Below are 21384 nucleotides of genomic sequence, written 5' to 3' on the forward strand. Positions count from 1 at the left end.
ACTGTTGTTCTATTACATTGTTTGAACTTTGATGAATGTGTCTCCCCATCCACATGAATACACAATAGACTGTAAATTCCATAAAGCAATGACTATGAATCCTTTATTCTATATAGGCTGAATGTCTGATAGATTGCCCACCACACTGAACTATTTTTTGAGTGAATTAATGAATTGCATGTGTCTAAATTTCCTTGGGATTCTAAACCAGGCAGTATTCCAAAATTTTAACATTCAGTTTTAGTGCATGGGATACATAGGATCTCAAAAATGCAATCATTGAATGAGTCAAAAGATCAAAAGAGATTCATTGAAATTGGAAACTTATCTGTGTGAGATGTAAATTATTTAGTAATATATTAAAATTATGAATGTAGCTTTATGATGATGGTATTATTGTACGAATTAAAGGAAGGACTCAAGATGCACCCCAGGTCTAAATCCTACTTCACAGATAACTGTCAGAATCCACTAGGTCCCTCTAAAATCAATGTGCATCCACCAGGCATATATTCGGTCCCTGCCGTATTTCCCCTGCCCTAGTTTTGGTGAAATTTATGCAAAATCTTAAACTGCTAAATAGACCCAGCAGTCATGTAGCCAATAATATGCTTCATAATTATAAGCATTTGATTAGTAATCTTTGGTCTGAATCTAAGGTGGAATGTTTGAACTAGGATGAATAAGGAGCAGATGATAGGGGAAGCAATGGGGAGCTATTTTGGGATGATACTTCTTGAATTAGCAAATCATTACAGGGTAGACATCTTTGACTGGAGCAATTCGATAAATATAATAAAGAAATAACAGTAAGCATATAGAGCAACTGACTACTGCTGATCTTTTAATTGGGTGCACACTCTGATCTTCAAACTGTTTAATTGGATCTGCAATAATATTCCAAGGCAAATATATTTTCATGTATACAAAGGGAGCTTTAAAGTAAATTACCTAGATTACAGTAATAACTTTTGCAACTGAATGCTTTTTCTCATCTTTCTCTACAGTAACTTGCTAAGATCGTAAAGGAATATATTTATTATTTTTATCATAAAATAATTTAGATTGCCAAGTTCTATGCTAAGTTCTGAATTAATAGTTATTTTGGCTTTAAAATGCCACTGTAAACTTAATTACATTAATTATACATATATGTTTACTTACACAGAAATTAGTCACCCCTTGACTGCTGACATTTGAATCTACTTTTTCATAAGCATTTCTTATTAAGTATATCAATGATAATATCTAATTAATTTACAAGCTACCCTGCTAAGGCAAACTGGAAATTCTTTAGGGTAAAAGGGATATATCAGGTTCACTGGTATTGTGTTCAATATTAACATCATTGTGGCCGTTTTTTTCTTAAATATTGAACTTATTCAACTGTGATCAGAAACCATGCCCCAAATGACTTCAATTATTTGAAATTTGTTCAGCTTACATTATGATCTAAATTTTGCTAAGCATTTATGTGCCTTAGAAGGAAAGTGAATTCTGTCATTTGTGGTTAAGTGCTTTCCACAGCTTTGTTAAGTCAGCTTGATAATTTTGTTTTCAGATCTTCTATATCTTTTTTGGTCTTTTGGATAAATATATTTTAAAATCAAAATTATTTCTGAGTTTTGGTGAAGCAGTGTAAGAAGCTTGAAAGTCATCACTCTGTCCTGAACACAGGTAAAAGCTGAATAAACCAAAATGTCAACAACTCTTATTAGATCCTAAGAGAAGTGAGATCATAGAGCAAACTGCTACACCCCAACTGGAAAGACTGACAGGTGAATAAAGAGAATCACAGAGCTCATCAAACCAGAAACTCAGGAGCCGCAACCTCCATGAAACCCAGTGCCAGGGTAGGAAAACCTAAACTGTAGTTGATGAATAATTGCTGGAGTCTCAATGCAGACAAGCCTGAGAATTTAAAACATCCATGGGTCCCAGTCATCAACGCCCCAACACTTTTGTGAGTTCTACTTCCTGGAGCTCTACCATGTTCTCACAGTGAATATCATAGAAAAACATCCTCATACTTTGAGCAGGGGAAAGGAAAAATGAATCATTTTTAAGTATACCCTTCAAGAAAGATGAAGAGCATTCCCTTCTTCCTAAAAAGATATGGCCTCAGTAGAAACTATTTAACCAGAGCCTAACCTGCTATTTCCCACAATCTAACTGACCTAGGGAAAGGAAAATACCCAACTCTAGCCCACTTTAGCTATCCTGTGCCACACAAGGTGGTTGGGGAATGAGAAGGACATGTGAAGTTCACAATCCAGAGGTACTGGCTCACTAAAGACTAAGACCTAAACATAGGTCTATACAACATTTTCTATCCCCCCACGTTACCACCATATTACTAAAAGCCGTGTGTTACAGTTCATTTTACCTATTACATCTTTTCTCACTGTCAAGAAAAAATTACAAGACATACTAGAAGCAAAAAACACAAGTTGAAGAGCCAGAGTAAGCATCAAAGCCAGAATCAGATATGGCAGGGCCATTGGCATTATCAAACCAGGAATTTAAAACCACTATGATTAATATGGTAAAGCTCTAGTGGATAAAGTGGACAGCATACAAGAACAGACAAGTAATGTATGGAGAGAGATGGAAATCCTAAGAAAGAACCAAAATGAAATGCTGAAGATTAAAAATACTGTAATAGAAATGAAGAATGCCTTTGATGAGCTTATTATCAGGTTGGTAAAAAAGTAATTGTGAATTTTGCCATTACTTTCAATTACAGGAAGATGGAAAAATGCACACAAGCAAATGTTTCATTAGTTAATTTGAAACTTGAATATTCTTAGCATATACCCTAGTTTTCAATACATTCATGCTGCAAAAAGGCATTGTAATGAGATGCCACGCAGGCTTGTGTAAATTTCAGGAAAATGTTAAGATCATTTCTCTACAGTAATATTCCTCACAAGGAGCTTATTACAATTACCCTTCTCTATGGTTTTTCATTTCTAAGGTATTTCAGTGCCTAAACTGAACTTAGAAATTTGAGAACACCCCAACTGAAAATAGATATATGTAGGCATGCAGGAACAGAGATTTGATCATATCCTTTGAAAAATTATTTAACTTCCCAGGTTAGGGGAGGTCAGTTCAACATTGGTGGTTAAAGAAATTTGAGAAGGGCCAGAAACTGAGAAGTCAAGTTCAGAAGAGAGATGGTTGCATTATATTACAATGAAATTAATATTTATTATTTCCATTTTACTTAAGATAAAGCTTTCTAAATGAACATAATGTTATAATCTCTAAGAAAACCAAGTCTAATTGCCTCTCATTAAGATTGCAATCTTAAAGGTCTGATTTTTCTGTAAAAACACTGTTTATTCTTAGATAATAGCATATTCATAAACAAACTCCTGTGTGTTATTTGTTTCATCATTTTCTAGTTAGTCAGAATGTAGCATTTACTTGCATGAATCTGAACTCAGGCATTAAAGCTAAATGGATTTAAACTAGAGGACATTTTGTTCTCTATAAACAGCAGGATGACTGTAACATTTCCACATTAAGGCAACAACAATGAAAATAAAAACAAATCACAACAATTTATATAAATTCTAGAATTCTGTTGTTTTATCCACCTAAAACCTGTCTTATTTTTTTGCATGAGAAAAGGAATAACAGAAGTTTTTTGAGAATTCACAAACCTTCTCCTTGTATTTAGAACATGTTTGCATTTTTGTGGTGTTATGCATTCTGAGAGGTAATAATATCATAATTTGGGGTCTTTGTGCTATCTTGCCTCAGGTTAGCACTTGAGTGAAAGAACAAAGTTCAAAAGTTCACATAAACATCCCAAACAAATGATTTGGAGAAAGGGAACACTCCTTTGAAGTGCCCTCTGTGTTTAGTACATAAATACAAACGGTAGCATCACATTTTGTTCTTTGTCCTAAAGCTCATTGAAATTCAATTATGTTTCAGAACGGAAGAAAGTGAATAGTAGGCTAGATGTGTCCTTAAACCAATAAATTCTCTGAAAATAACTCAATCCTTCTTTGTTTTTATATCTTTTCTCCACCTGCTCCACCTGTGCCTCCAAGTGAAAGCAATTTTACAGTCAATAGTTGTTGTGGGGCTTGGATTTGTTTTTTTTCCTCTCTCTCTCAGTCAAAAAGATGGTAAATCTTGCTTTGAATGGGGCCAAACAGTGGAGCCTAGAGGCAAGGAAAATAGAGAGTAGGACCAGAAAAAAATTTTAAGTGAAATGAGGGCTTTTATATCACAATGGAGGTGGAACCTGCCTTTAAATTATCTTTGAACTACCTCAAGGATGGGGACTGCTCTTATCTAGCCTTATGCAATACTTTCTAAATTTATTTTTTAAGTTACAGTTTCAATGATTATTACTACCACAAGTGAATTCTGAGTTTGAAGTGTATTTTATGAGTCAAATTTCTAATCTTTCACTCTAAGGGAAAAAAGACAAGAGTCGGAAATTTTAAATAGAAAATTTGAAATCAATGAGTATAAAATGGCTTATTTTCTCTACAGTTTTCCTGTAGACTAAGGAACAGCTAATGGCTTATGTCATTCAACTGTCTTTTACAAAGTTAGCAAAAAGCTAACAGTTTATATTTTACTGAAAGCTTATGATGTTAAGCTCTTAAATGAGCTGGGTTAGTTTTCAGCTTATAAGGTAGATTCTAGTAATAACCATTTAGCCAAGAAAACCAAATCTCAAGGAAGTTAGGTAATTCTCCCAAGTTAGTAAGTGAAAAAGTCAAAATTATAACGCAGGCTGACTTCCTTAAAAGCACACTTCACCTCTCTCCTGCACAGACTCTAACACTAAGCCTATATTCTTCCTTTCTACTACCTCACCAAACCTGAAAATTTTCTTTTCATTCTTTAAACTTTATTTTAAATAGGAACCATCCCTTAGTAATTATAAAGATTCCAGGAAGTAAATTGGAAACTACTTTCTGACATTGCTGCTTTTCTATTACTAGCTTTGTTTACCTGTGCCTTGTAATCCTATTTCTTTCAATGTTGCACCTGAACAGAATATTTACCATCAGCAAATCCACAAATATTTACTCATATTGCCTGAAAATATTCATTTAGCAAATATAATGTTCTAGGCTCTGTTGAATAAGTTAATAAAGAGATGGTTTAGTATGAGAATGTGAAGGGAATTATGCATTTGGCTAAACCATCCCCTTGAAGGCAATGGGAAACATTTAGAATATTTAGTAGGATAATGGTATACTCTGATTTGACGATAGAAAAATCACAAGGCTGGATGTTTGGAGAAGAGCTTGGAAAAAAGTGTGTGAGACTGAATGCAGGGATATTTGTAAAGAGGATTTTGTTGTCCAATCTAGGCAAGAAATAATGAAGGTTGGATCTATCACAATATGAGAAATTGAGAAGTAGGGTAGATAGAAGCTCTCTATTGCAGAGAACCCAACTTGGAGAGAATCAGACTGAAGTTGTGTACTGACAGCAAGAAGGAAAAATACCGAATACATTTGAGAATAAAAAGTCCCTCCATGCAGCTCAGGGTGTCAACAGAGACAGAAACACATCAACCCTGGAGTTTTCATGCATAGAAGGAAAGCTGGGCTGGGCAGGGTGGCTCACACCTGTAACCCCAGCACTTTGGGAGGCCGAGGTGGGCGAATCACTCGAGGTCAGGATTTTGAGACCAGCCTGGCCAAGATGGTAAAACCCCATCTCTGCCAAAAATACAAAAATTTGCGGGGCTTATCTTCATACACTCCTGGCCAAATGAGGAATGAGATCTGTTGCTCTGTAGAGCAGAGAAAACAAGGGAAGAAAAGTATGGAGCTAATTGTTTCTGACATAAAGGAAAATGTCCTGACACCTCCTCAGAAAGAAAGATGATCCAAAGCCCAAGAGTATAAGTGAGACGTCAGAGAGTGAGCCCTTATGTCCCTGTAATATAACACATGACCAACTACCACAAATAACTACAACCCTAGCTGAGCTACCCCTCTAACTCTTGCCACATTTAACATCACTTTTTGAGCTCTAGAGAGTTAATTTAAAGAAGTGGAGGTGAATTATTTAGTCTGCATAAAGTAAATTTGAAAGATTTTACTTTGCATCTAGCTAACATTATCAGATTGACTAAGTTCTCTTTTTTCATTTTCCAAGTAAAATACTTATAAAAACACAAAATATAAAATAATAGCAACACTAAAAACTAAAATTGACAGGAAGCTGATTGTTAGAAACTATTACAAATGCCATGGATAAAATTTGCTAATTAAAATGAATAGTAACCTCATATTATCTAATGGGGGTTACTATATTTATTTACTATTTGATTTACTATTTTTTATATACTAGATAGTTTTATTCACTATCTCTGTCCTGATAGGCTGTATTATGAGAAGAACATATGAAATTATATTAGCAATGATGATAGGCAGAGGTATGATAAACAGAAGGGAAATAAAGTGTGGCCAAATAATGAGATTTACACCATGGGGACTCAAATGATAATATTTAAGTATTGAGTCTGACAATTAAAAACTAAAAAATATATAATTTAAATATAACACTAGTAAAATTTTCAAATAGGTCATTTACTATCACAAATACTGGAGCAACATATGACATATTTTTAAAAACTGAAAAGGAGAAGTATCACATAATTATTAACAAAAGAATCAAAGAGAAATATAATGAGCAGACATAGCAATTGCAATGGCTTAAATTCAACACAAAATCAGTTTGCCTAAAAAAAATTAAACAAAATAGCACAGATAAGTTAAAAGAAAAGTGATGGGCCAAGACATTTAGGAAAAGACCAAGAAAAAATTCAGGCAAATAATTAAGTTATATAAGGAAAATCAATTTATGTTGAAAAACATTTCAATTCATAATAAAATGATGACTATCACAAAACTTGTTTACTGAATAATGCTCTCACAATAGCAAATATGAAAATTAGAAAATGCTAAAGTTGACAGAAATGATAAAGTTGACAGAAAATGCTAAAGTTGACAGAAATAAAGTTGACAGTATTAGAAGTGCATAATAACCCCTCCTTCATATTTTAGCAAATTTGGTAGGCAAAAATTAGCATATAAAGGACATTAATTATACACTCATTTAATTTGTATCATATAGACGATACAGAGTATGTTATACAATATAGGTATCACTCCTTTAAAAATAAAATACAGGATTATATATCATTTTACTATAAAGACACATGCACACGTATGTTTATTGTGGTACTATTCACAATAGCAAAGACTTGGAACCAACCCAAATGCCCATCAATGATAGAATGGATAAAGAAAATTAGGCACATATACACCATGGAGTACTATGCAGCCATAAAAAAGGATGAGTTCACGTCCTTTGCAGGGAAATGGATGAAGCTGGAAACCATCATTCTCAGCAAACTAACACAAGAACAGAAAACCAAACACCACATGTTCTCACTCATAAATGGGAGTTGAACAATGAGAACAGATGGACACAGAGAGGGGAACATCACACACCAGGGCTTGTTGAGGGGGTGGGGGACTAGGGGAAGGATAGCGTTAGGAGAATTACCTAATGTAGATAACGGGTTGATGGGTGCAGCAAAACACCATGGCACGTGTATACCTATGTAACAAAACAGTGCATACTGCACAGGTACTCCAGAATTTAAAGTATAATAATAATAAAAAAATACATAATTGCAAAATCAATAAATTTGACTACATCAATTATCACAAACAGAATTAGTAGGCAAATTAGACTATTTGGCATCAACAATACAGATAGATATGATTTTGTAAATAAATATTTATATAAATAATTTTTTTCAATGTTAGCAACCCAATAGAAAAATGAGCAAAGGACTGACTACCAACAGAAGTGATACAGATATATAACAAAAAATAAATAAATTTTAAGCTCATTATTCATCAAATAGATGCAAATTAAAACAGCAATGAAATTAGAATGGCGATCATTAAAAAGTCAGGAAACAACAGGTGCTGGAAAGGATGTGGAGAAATAGGAATACTTTTACACTGTTGGTGGGACTGTAAACTAGTTCAACCATTGTGGAAGACAGTGTGGCGATTCCTCAGGGATCTAGAACTAGAAATACCATTTGACCCAGCCATCCCATTACTGGGTATATACCCAAAGGATTATAAATCATGCTGCTATAAAGACACATGAGCACGTATGTTTATTGCAGCACTATTCCCAATAGCAAAGACTTGGAACCAACCCAAATGTCCAACAATGATAGACTGGATTAAGAAAATGTGGCATATATACACCATGGAATACTATGCAGCCATAAAAAATGATGAGTTCATGTCCTTTGTAGGGACGTAGATGAAGCTGGAAACCATCATTCTCAGCAAATTATTGCAAGGACAAAAAACCAAGCACCGCATGTTCTCACTCATAGGTGGGAATTGAACAATGAGAACACTTGGGCACAGGAAGGGGAACATCACACACCAGGGACTGTTGTGGGGTGAGGGGAGGGGGGAGGGATAGCATTAGGAGATATGCCTAATGCTAAATGACGAGTTAATGGGTGCAGCACACCAACATGGCACATGTATACATAAGTAACAAACCTGCACATTGTGCACATGTACCCTAGAACTTAAAGTACAATAAAAATATATATATTAAAAAAGCAAAAAAAAAAAAACCCCAAAAAACAAAAAAAAAGAAATTAGAGGACACCTACCAAATAAATTTTTTAATTATTAAACCAAGAGAGGATGTCATAGGCTGAGCAGTTTCATACACCACTGGTAGAAAAGATTTCTGGCAAATAATTGAAAAACTATAGCCTTAACAATGTTCACATATTTTCTTTTTATTCAGTAGAGTATACGTTATAGAAATAATACAAAGTGTGCAAAAGATTTCTCCATATAAATGTTCCTTGAAATATTAGCAATAAAAAGAAAAAAATCCAAACACAAAAAATCCATAATCTTCTATTTTGGACTGTTGGAAGGTTTTTTTTTAAATTTACCATTAAAAAAAAAAACTTTAGAATGCATATACTGAACCCCTGAAGGTTTCAGGCAATACTTCATAATCAATCTTGTTAATATTTTGGTTGTGAAATATCTCACTCTAACTGGGATAAATTAATTAATAGCCTCAAATCAGTTCAGTTGAATCTTGCCACCAAATTAAATCAAACCAGCTCAGGTGCCACCAAATGAGTTACAAAGATACTTTTCATAGCTATTTGGATTTTAAATTATATATACAGGATTAAGGAATTGTAATGATATCCATATGATAGACTATGACTCAGCAGATAAAAATTACAGAATTGAAATATTTTACAGTACAGGGAAAGGCTCATATATATCTAGTGAGGATGTTAGTATTTGAAACTGTATAGAGAGCGTATTTCCAATTTTTAATAATATTTATGTGTATAGAAAATGTCTAAATGACATACTATGAATGTTAGCAGTAGTTCTCTACAAGTGTTAGGGTTACAGCTGATTGTTCAGTTTTATTTATAAATCTTGTCTATATTTTCCAATTGTTTAATAATGAGCATATATTCTTTTTATCTCAGAAAAAAAAATACTTGGGTTAAAAGAAACAAAAAAAAATACACAGGTAGCTAAAGTGTAACCTAAAATGGTTCTCATATATTTAAGATGCTATTGGATAAATCTAAGTAAATGCTCTTTAATTCACAGAGAAAGGGATGCATACATTTGGCACAAAAAAACATAAAACGTAATTTATTGGCTATAAAGGTGATTAATAGCAATAACAGTTCACTTAGGAATGTTTTGGAATCACAATCACTAAGAAAGTTTAAATAATTTACAACTCCTGCCTGTATGCTTTTATTTATCATAAGGATGTGTTTTATGTTCCAATTTCCTCCTTTAGAAGAATGTTGATAAATTGGTGATAGTGTGCTATATGGAGATTAAAGAAAACTGAGTAAGGAATGAGAAATTAATTAACTTCAAGATTCTTTCTATCCTTTTTTATTCATTTCATCCTGGAATATGGAGAAATGATAACACAAGAAAGTATTAACCTATACGTTTGCTCACTAAAATTCATTATTCCAAATGTTATCCTGAATATATACTGGAGACTTTCTATGAAACTTCCTTGTCTCTTAGTATTTTAGTTCTCAGTCAAAAGTCTTGATGAATAGATTCTGTAATTTTTTTATTTAACACATACCCCCCAAAGCTTTTTACTTTAACGTTACCATGAGTGGCTCAGTCTCTTCGTTCCCTAAAAAGACTGGAATTAATAACTCTTAAGACTCTTAAGACTATGCCTATATTAAGTTTGCACTAAGCCCCCAGGTTAGGACAGACTGACCTCCTGGCTATTACAAACAAGTTTTAACTGCAAAATAGATTGATGCATCTCTTTGTTTTGTTTTGTCTTTAGATTGATTCATGTAGGCTTATCACAAATTGTTATAATTAAGCCTCTGGTGGTATTTTTGAAAGCAGAAAGAAAGTCTGTGAAGGGCATAGGATCATTTTAAATGTACCTGAAGTCTTTAGCAATAAGATAGGATACACTTTAGCAGAAGGGTGAAGCATGTTGTTGTTGCAGACTTCCTGGATAATAGAAAGCCTCAGAATTTAAGGTTGTAGTTTCTGGAAATAGAAATAGTAACCAAAAACCAAGGACACGTTCTAGCCATGCCAGGGGACTTGCTGAGCTTAACAGTGGTATGCTGGCACCAACTTGCACTGGCTCAGGAAAGCCATTGTGTTCATCCCTTCCTACCTCCACATTGAGTGATGTCATGTTGGTAGTTTGAAACTGGCCATGTTGGGAGTGGTTGAACCACAGATATCATCAAACACCACAAATTAAGGTTTGTTTGTCTTTTCCTGAGAGGTGATTGTTAAACATTTGCTAACACACAGTTAATGAGGGGGTATAGTTTTGAGAATTTTAATAACATAATTAGTGGTAGATATGATTGTGCACTATAGCTGTACTACTTCAAGCAACATAATTAACACTGGGTAGAAATAAGTGATAAAGGCAGAGACATAAGAAATGTGGATAGCTTGTCACCTTTTAATAATGAGAGGCAACAAGACCTCTGGAGTACTGAAGAACACAATCCTAACTGAAGACTTTAATCCAACAACTTGAGAGAGTTCTATGACTTATGGTTGTCTGGATGGCAACAGTATTATGCAGATTCACACCAATTAACCAATCTTACCTTGAGAGTAGTGGGCCACAAACTAAGATATAGAGGCAAAATCCAGGCACTGCTTAAACTTTTTGAAATAAAGCTTTATTGCAAAACATTAATGCTCATTTATGCATTGCCTGTAAAAAGACTACACAGTCTACAAGGCTGAAAAAATTTACCATCTAGCGTTTTACAAAAAAAACAAAAATTGCTGATGCCTGCTTAAGAGGATCAATACCTTTATCCCAATAGAATTAAGGCTCTCATGGAATGTGTCAAGAGGGCTTTGCCCTCAACACCAAGTTCCAAGAATAGAAGCATGATGTATGATGGAGTGAAGATTAAAAGTAAACTCAGGAGTTTGGAATCTTGGTCAAAGTCCACAAATTTAAATCAAATAAAAATAAATGTAAAAGACTTGAGCTTAAGTTTTTTTAATGAATAAAAATATATGTTTATTTCATTTTGAAAGAAAAAATTGGGGAAAGTTAGGTGTCTACAGATTATATATGAGAAAAACTTGGCCACTAAATAAAGCCAACACCATCTAACACAGTATCAGTTGAAGTTTAGTAGGTTGAACAAAGTGTCATTCAAAAGTTATTTTCAGAATACTACTTAAGAAATACATACAAACTTAAATATTTAGAAAGAACCCTAAAAAAACCACTTACCAAAATGTTTAAAGTGGTTCTATCTGGGTTTAGATATTATAAATGCTTTTCTGTTTTCTTCTTTCTATATTTTCTTCATTTCACACTTTTTTAAACAATGTGTTTGTTATTGTGTTTTTAGTACTTTTATAATTTTCTAAGTAATAGAGTTTGAATGTTTGTTCCCTCCAAACCTCATGTTGAAATATAATCTCCAATGTTGGAGGTGTGACCTGGTGCAAGATGTTTTTTTCACAGGGGTAGATCCCTCATAAATGGTTTTACGCCATCCCCTTTACAAAGTGGTGATGAGTGAGCTCTTGCTCTTATAGTTCAAAAGAGATGTGGTTGTTTAAAAGAGCATGGCATCTCCCCATCTGTATCTTGCTTCCACTCTCACCATGTGACATGCTGGCTTCCCATCAACTTAGGCCATGATAGTAAGCTTCCTGAGGCCCTCACCAGAAGCCAAGCAGATGTTGGCACAATGTTTCCCATTCAGACTGCAGAACTGTGTGCTAATTAAGCCTGTTTTCTTTATAAATGACCCAGTTTTAACTATTCCTTTATAGAGACACAAGAATGGACTAATATAGAAACTTAGTGCCAGAAGTGGGGCATTACTATAAAGATACCAGAAAATGTGGAAGCAGCTTTGGAGCTGAGCAATGGGCAGAGGTTGGAAGAGTTTGGAGGGCACTGAAGAAGAAAAGAAGATGAGGAAAAGTTTGGAATATTTTAGAGAATGATTAAATCATTGTAACCAAAATTCTGATAGAAATATGGACAGCGACCAGGCGTGGTGGTTCATGCCTGTAATCCCAGCACTTTGGGAGGCTGAGGTAGGCAGATCACCTGAGGTCAGGAGTTTTTTGAGAAATATGGACAGTGAAGGCCAGGCTAAGGAGGTCTCAGATGGAAAAGAGAAATTTATTAGGAATTTGAGCAAAGGTCACACTTGTTATGCATTAGCAAAGATCTTGGTTGCCTTGTGTCCAGAGTCTAGGGATCTGTGGCAGTTTGAACTTAACAGTGATGACAGAGTAACTGGCAGAAGAAATTTTTAAGCAGCAAAATGTTCAAGAGTTAGTCTGGCTGCTTCTAACAGCCTGCAATCAGATATGGGAACAAATAAATGACTTAAAGTTGAAACTTATATTTAAAAGGGAAGCAGAGTGTAAAACTCTGGAAAATTTGCAAGCTAGCCATGTGGCAGAGAAAAAAAAGCATTTTCAGGAGAGGAATACAAGCAGGCTGTGGAGGAACCACTTGCTAGAGATATTAGTATGACTAAAAGGGAGCCAAGTGCTCATATCTAAGACCAATGGGAAAAAGACTTCAAAGGCATTGCAGAAGTCTTCAAGGCAGCCCCTCACATCACAGGTTTATAGGCCTAGGAGGAAAGAATGGTTTGGGGGGCCAGATCCAGGGCCCCATTGCCCTGCTCAGTCTCAGAACACTGCTCCCCACATCCCAGCAGCTCTAGCTCAACAGGACCCAGGTACAGCTTGAGCCACAGCTTTGAAGGTCACAAGCCACAAGATTTACTAGCTTCCATATAGTGTTAAGTGGCAGGCACACAGAATGCAGGCATGAAGGAGGCTTGACAGCTTTCTCCTAGATTTCACAGGATGTGAATCCTGTTAACAGGGCTGTATCCCTCACTGAGAATTTCTACTAGGGCAGTGTGAAGAGGAAATGTGGAGCTAGAGCCCCCACACAGACATGGCCTACTGGAGCTGTGGAAAGGAGGCCACTGCCCTTTAGACTCCAGAATGTTAGTCATGGGCAGCTTGCATCCTGAGCCTGGAAAACCTGCAGGTACACACCTCCAATTCATGACAGCATCCACAGGGGCTTCACCCTGCAAAGCCACAGAAGCAGAGCTGCCCAAGGCCTTGGGAACCCACCCCTTGCACCAGTGTGCTCTGGATGCAGGACATGGGATCAAAGGAGATTATTTTGGAGCTTTAAGATTTAACACCTGCCCTGCTGGGTTCCAGACTTGCATGGGGCCTATTACCCCTTTCTTTTTCGCCAATTTCTCCCTTTTGGAATGGAAATGTTTACTCAATGCCTATAATACCATCTTATCTTAGAAGAAAGTGATTTCTTTGATTTGTATTTGATTTTATAGGTTCATCAGTGGAAGGAACTTGGCCTTGAGTCTCAGATGAAACTTTGGATTTGAACTTTGGAACTTTTAAGTTAAGTCTGGAACAAGTTAAGACTTTGGGAAACTATTGCAAAGGCATGATTCTATTTTGAAATGTGAGCAGGACATGAGATTTGGTGGGTCAGGGGATGAATGATATAGTTTGGACATTTTTCCCCTCCAAATCTCAAGTTGAAAAGTAATCCCCAAAGTTGGACGTGGGGCCTGGTGGGAGATGTTTCGATCATAGAAACAAATCCTTCATGAATGGCTTAGCACTGTCCCCTTGGTGATGAGTGAGTTCTCATTCTGGTAGTTCATGTGAGATCTGGTTATTTCAAAGAGCATGGAACCTCTCCCCTCACTCTTTCTTGCTCCCACTCTCACCATGTGACATGCTGTGTCTTTGTCTCCTTCCACCACGATTGTAAGCTTCTTGAGGCCTCACTAGAAGCCAAGCAGATGCTGGCACCATGCTTCTCATACAGCCTGCAGAACCATGATCCATTTAAATCTCCTTTCTTTATAAATTACCCAGATTCAGGTATTTTTTTATAACAATGCAAAAACAGCCTAACACACTAAGTTTAATTGTAGTGTCCAGATCAAAAAAGTTTATAAAATGTGAATGTAGGTAACACTACTAAACTATATACTTAACAATGGTTAAGATGTTAAATTTTATATTATGAATATTTTGCCACAAGTTTTTAAAAGCTAATAATAAGAAACGTAGTTTAGTATAGTGAGGTACCAGCTTATCACTTACTATTGAATGGTTCTGTACAATTTTTAGCCCTTCAGAGCCTTATTTTCTCCTCTGTAAGATAAGATTAGTAATAGAACTATATACCATATATACTCTAATATAGTTAACCAGTCTCTCATTAATACACACAATATTCTTTCTATTGAGCAAACTTACTTTAGATCTCTTGCTTCAGTATAACAAAGCAACAATGGAGTCTAATAAATTCTGGCTTCTACTGTAGATTAGAGAGATCTCATTCTAACAACATATGCTGGGCAAATTCTTAAATCAGAGAGCTGAGCTCATACATCAATTAATTAGTCTTAACTCTATAGAAAGACAATTCTAGCAGAAAGAGCTGAGATGTAAGCACTTGCTTCCCTGGGGCAGACACAGCCAGATGTCATTAAGAATAATTCAGCTAGAATTGTTAATAAATTAATAGAAGCTAAGTGTGGGTTAGTGAGAGACCATAGAGTGCTAGGGATTGCAGATGAAAGTAAAGTTCTCACCTTTTCTCCATAGACCCCACCAGCACTCATGAAAAAGCCTGGCAAGAGTCCTAAGAATCAACTTTTATGGCACTGGCCTGAAGGTAGGAACTGCAGCTACTGCAGAATGGCACTGGGGCCATAGCAGAAACACACTTCAAACTCAGCCTGCCTCCTAAATAGATTAACTCAATCCCTGACACTAAAGGCCTAACAGTATAAAAGGATACACCCACTTCCAGAAATAAAAACCATTCTTTCCTACGTAACATGACTAGTATTTAACAAAAAATGATGAGGAATACAAAAAGTAAGGAAAATAAAACACACATGCATACACACACTACCAAGCAAAAAAGCAATCACCAGAACCAGATTCAGATATGATGCAGATGTTGAAACTAAATGACAGGAAATTTAAAATAAATTTGATTAATATGTTTTAAAGTTCTAAGAGAGAAGGTGAACAACATGCAGGATCAGGCAGCTAATTTCAGCAGAAGGATGGAAACAACAAGAATGAATCAAATGGAAATGTTAGAAACAAATAGCACAATAACAGTGACAAAGCATGCCTTCAACTGAGTCATTAGTAGACTTACAAGAATCTAGCAAAAGAATTAGTAAACTTAAAAATAGATTGACAGATATTACTCGACTGAAACACAAAGAGAAAAACATACTTGGGAAAAAAACATCCCAAAAAAAAAACAAACAAATAAACAAACAAAAAACAAGAAGAGAGCATCCAAGAGCTGTGGAACAATATCAAACCATCTAACATACATGTAATTGAAATTCTAGAAACAGAAGTAGAGAAAAAGGCAACAGAAATACTTGAAGGAAAAAGGCCAAGAATTCTCCAAAATTGATGACAGACACCAAACCACAGTTTCAAGAAGCTCAGAGAACACCAGGAAAGATAATTACACAAACGTACACACCCCAGACCAAAGATACCATCTTCAAACTGCTGAAAGCAAAAGACAAAGAAGAAGTGTTGAGACAACAAAAGAAAAAGGAGGATACATACATACAGAGAAAGAAAGATAACAATTAGAGGGATGATGCAAGCCAGAAGACACTAGTCTAGCTTTACAGTGCTGAAAAAGAAAAATTCTCAACCCAGAATTCTATCCCTAGTAATAATATCTTTCAAATAGAAAAATAAAGACTTTCTAAAACAAACAAAAACTAGGAGAATTCATTGCCACCAGGTTTATATACTACATAAATGTTAAAGAAAATTTTTCAGGCAGAATTTTAATGGGTCTAAAAGATAATCAGCTATTTAAAGCAAAAATATTAGCTTTAACCCATTATCAACCCGTTATGTATTAATAGCATATGTAAAAGTAAAAAGAATGACAATAGCAACAAAAGATTGAATGTGTAAAAAGTAATGGGATTGCTGGATCAAATGATAGTCCTGTTTTAAGTTCCTTGAGAAATTGCCAAACTGCTTTCCACAGTGGTTGAACTAATTTACATTCCCACCAACAGTGTATAAGGGTTCTCTTTCTTTTCTCTGAAATCTTGACAACATCTGTTATTTTTACTTTTTTCTTTTCTTTTTCTTTTTTTTTTTTTTTTTTTTTTTGACAGCATCTCACTGTCTCACCCAGGCTGGAGTGCAGCGGCATGAACACAACTCACTGCAGCCTCAACCTCATGGGTTCAAGCAATCTTCCTCACTCAGCCTCCTGAGTAGCTGGGACCTCAGACATGCACCATGATATCTGGCTAGTTTTTTTTATTATTTTTTGTAGAAACAGGATCTCACCATGTTGCCCAGACTGGTCTCAAACCCCTGGGCTCAAGTAATCCTCTCGCCTCACCATTCCAAAGTATTGGGATTATAGGCATGAGCCTATTTTAATAATAGCCATTCTGATTGTTGTGAGATAATATCTCATTGTGGTTTTGATTTGCATTTCTGTAATGATTAGTAAGGAGGAACATTTTAAATATGCGTGTTGGGTGCTTGTATGCTGTCTTTTGAGAAGTGTCTGTTCATGTCCTTTGCCCATTTTTCAAAGAGTTTGGTTTGGTTTTTGCTTATTGTTTAAGTTCCTAATAAATATGAGATATTAGATCTTTGTCAGATGTATATTTCAAAAATATTTTTTCCCACTTTGTAGGTTGTCTGTTTACTTTGCTGATAGTTTCTTTTGCTGTGCAGTAACTCTTTAGATTAATTAAGTCCCACTTGTCAACTTTTGGTTTTGTTGAAACTGCTTTTGGAGTCTTCATCATGAAATCTTTGCCAAGGCATATGACCAGAATGAGATTTCCTAGGTTTTCTTCTTGGGGTTTTTATAGTTTTGGGTCTTACATTTAAGTCTTTAATGCATTTTGAGTTGATTTTTGTATATGGTGAAAGAAAGGGGTCCAGTTTCATCTTCTATTTATGGCTAGCCAGTTATCCAGCACTATTTATTGAATAAGGAGTCCTTTTCCCATTGCTTGTTGTCAGTTTTGTTGAGGATCAGATGGTTGTATGTGTGTGGCTTTATTTCTGGGTTTTCTAGCCCGTTCCATTGGTTTTATGTGTCTATTTTCTTACCAGTACCATGCTGTTTTGGTTACTGTAGTCTTGTAGTATAGTTTGAAGTTGGGTAATGTGATGCCTCTGGCTTTGTTCTTTCTGCTTAGGATTGCTTTGGCTATTCAGGCTTATTTTTTTGGTTCCATATGAATTTTAGAATAGTTTTTTCTTTAATTCTGTGAAAAATGTCATGGGTGGTTTGATAAGAATAACATTGAACTTGTACATTGCTTTGGACAGTATGGTCATTTTAACAATATTGATTTTCCATTTGTTTGTATTATCTCTGGTTTCTTTCAGCAGTGTTTCTTAATTTGCATTGTGGAAATCTTTCACCTCCCTTGTTAGCTATATTCCTAGGTACTTTATCTATTTCGTGGCTACTGTGAATGGCATTATGTTCTTGGTTTGGCTCTCAGTTTGGACACTACTGGTGTATAGCAATGCTACTAATTTTTATACATTGATTTTTGTACCCTGAAACATTACTGATGTGATTTGTCAGTTCTAAGAGCCTTTGGGCAGAGACTATGGGATGGGGTTTTTTAGGTATAGAATTATATATCTTCTGTAAAGGGAAATAATTTTACCTCCTCTCTTCCTATTTGGATGCCTTTCATTTCTTTCTCTTGACTGATTGCTCTGGCTAGGACTTCCATACTATGTTGAATAGAAGTGATGAGAGTGGGCATCCTTGTCTTGTATATGTTCTCAAGGGAAATGCTTCCAGATTTTGCCTGTTTAGTATGATGTTAGCTGTGGGTTTGTCATAAAAGGCTCTTATCACTTTGGGGTATAGAACTGAGAAATTGTGATCCAGGCTTTGAAAAGAGAGTAGAAAGAAGATGTGCATGTTTTTGAAAATACATATTTATAAAATGAAATAAGTAAGAGTGTAAAGAACCTATTCACAATTATTGACAGCCATCTGTACATAAATTCTTTGTAATTTATTTTAATCAATCTATTTCTTCAATAAACTAAACATAATGTAACAGAGAAGAAAATGATAGAACCAAAACTGTAAAATGCTAGAATAGAGAAAGAAACATTTTACCTATTTTAAGATTCATACTAAAATGCACATAATCAGGAAAGAAGATGAGGACACTAGATGATTTATGACCCTATGGAGTGGTCTTTATAATAACAATCAAGGCAATCATTATTTCCAGGAAGATTATCTAGCATATGAAATGCTAGTCATGCATAGAATTATTATTAGGCCAAAAATATTTTTCTTTTATATCTTAATTCTTAGCAGGAAATACACTCCATTAAAAAGTAATCAGTTGACAAAAAGTAATCTGTTAAATTGGTTAACTTTTTATTATCTTGTTTGTACTTTTAAAAAGTATAGTTACAGAAGCAGCACATGTGCACTATAGGAAATTTTTGAATTTAATTGAATCAATTTAATTACCATCAGTGTCCACCAATGCTCATCACCTTAATGTTTACCTTTCCAGGTCTTTATACACATACACACACACACACACACACACACACACCTCTCTAGTTTTACATCAATATAAAATTTTATTGTACATACCATTCCTCAATCTGATTTTGTTTTTTTAGTAACTTTCTCTTTCAGTACATTTTATCTCATCTACTGCTGAGACTATGTTCAAAATTCCCCCAGTTGACCCAAAAAATATTACATACAGTTTATTTGTCCATTCAAATATCAAATGTAGGATCCAATCTTGCATTTGGTTTTATATTTGTTAAATTTCTTATAATTGATTACAATCTGTTTTTCATAATACTAACTTTTTAAAAATCCCAAGCCAATTACATTCTGTAGAATATTCCTGAATTTGTCTAGTTGCTTTGCCGTACTATTATTGAACTTGTTAGCCCATATCCTATATTTCCTGTCTATAGTCTATATTCTGTATTGTATATTATGTTAGAAGCTTAATAAATTTAAATTATTTTTGCCAATAACAATTAAAGTGATGGTGTATACTTCATGTAGCATCATACCCAATGTCACATAATATCTGGTTAACCATCATTGGTGGCACTATGACTGATAAATTCTTACACTAAGTTATTTTGTTTTTCCCATCCACTATACAGATAAGCTTTTTTCCTTGTGATTAAAAACTAATCTATTAGGGTTTTTTTTAACAATTAACCAATGACCAGTTTATCATCAATCATTTACTTAATGGTTTTGACACCAATTAATATTTTCCCCTTAATCTAATAATATCATTTGGGCCTGTAAAATTACATTTTCTATAATTTCTTGCATATTTTATAACTGGTTTTCTTCTGTTATACAGAACTTTTTCTCAAATATTAGGAAAATTGGTTAACAGGTGAAGATATAATAAATGGAATTCTCATACACACCTGATGGGGATATTTGTACCACCTCTTTGGAAAACAATCTGCCATTATCTAGCCAAGGTAAAGATATATACAAATCTATGACCCAGCATTTCCATTTTACGTTTAGCATTTTTCAATTTCAGGATACTCCACTTAAAATCAGATATCTACTGCTGTAAATTAGGCATCTATAAGTGCTAATTGAGAACCAAATTCTCAATATTTTAAATGAGAAAAATGATAATGTTTTATATATCAACTCAAAACTTCAACCAATTTTCTAAAACAGAACTAATTCACAGTAAAATGCCTATATATAACAACCAATCATGTTTGGATGTAAAAAGATTTAAATGTTCATTAAATGGTTGCTTTGTATACAGTAACCACAGTACTATGGCCTTTATTGATTCTCAGCTATACCTTTCACAGCATTTACACTTAATGCTATTTAAAATAGAACTCAAGATTTCACTCTTATCCCCACCTTTTTTTCACAACACACACACATTGTTTTGTTTAAAATGTAGTATTGAGCTTTGGAGGCATGAATGCACATTTTTGTGTGTGTGTAAGACATCAGCAAGTAATATATTGCAAAGACACCTACATTCTGAAGTTTGGATTTTAAAATCCAAGAGGTGTTTCACCAGGAAAATGTTAAGGTGTGCAACTCACCATTTATCCTAAATACATCCACACACATGCATTTGTAGCAGCATTGTTTACAGTAATGAAAAACTGTCAACATCCTCAATGTTCACTTATAGTAGCATGCATGAATTATGAAATATTCATATAATGGGAGAGTATATTAAAAAGAAAATGATATAGCCAAATATTATAGTATGGATTACCTCCAGAAACATGAACCAATACATTCCTGTTCATTTTAAATTATCTAGTCTGAGATGTTCTATCAGCACAAAATTGATTAAGACATAGGGATACCTCCAGGGTGGAGGGATAGAACTGTAATTAGGGAGAACGGCATGAATAGACTGGATATGTGTTTTGGAATGCTGCCAGTTTTACTTTTTGACTTAGGTTACACAAGTGTTTGTTTTATAAGCACTCATTAAACTACAATATATTTTCATGAACTCTTCTGGAAATGTATATGTTTCAGAGTAAGAAAAGGAAAAAGTGAGTGGAAAAAGTATGCTTAGGTATTAATAAAGGAGATAGGATTGCAGGATGCTGCTAAGGGGCACCAACCCTTGGCTGCTCTATCTGACCGTATGTCAAC

At 34.7% G+C, this 21384-nt stretch overlaps 1 protein-coding gene across 3 annotated transcripts in view; it reads right to left on the bottom strand.

Annotated features, from left to right (window-relative positions):
* The window catches only part of FBXO4 (F-box protein 4), a 216320-nt gene that overhangs the window by 138604 nt on the left and 56332 nt on the right, over positions 1-21384 (bottom strand). The gene's annotated exons all lie outside the window — the stretch shown is intronic.

This window comes from Pan paniscus, chromosome 4 (assembly GCF_029289425.2).
Source record: "Pan paniscus chromosome 4, NHGRI_mPanPan1-v2.0_pri, whole genome shotgun sequence".
Lineage (NCBI taxonomy): Eukaryota > Metazoa > Chordata > Mammalia > Primates > Hominidae > Pan > Pan paniscus.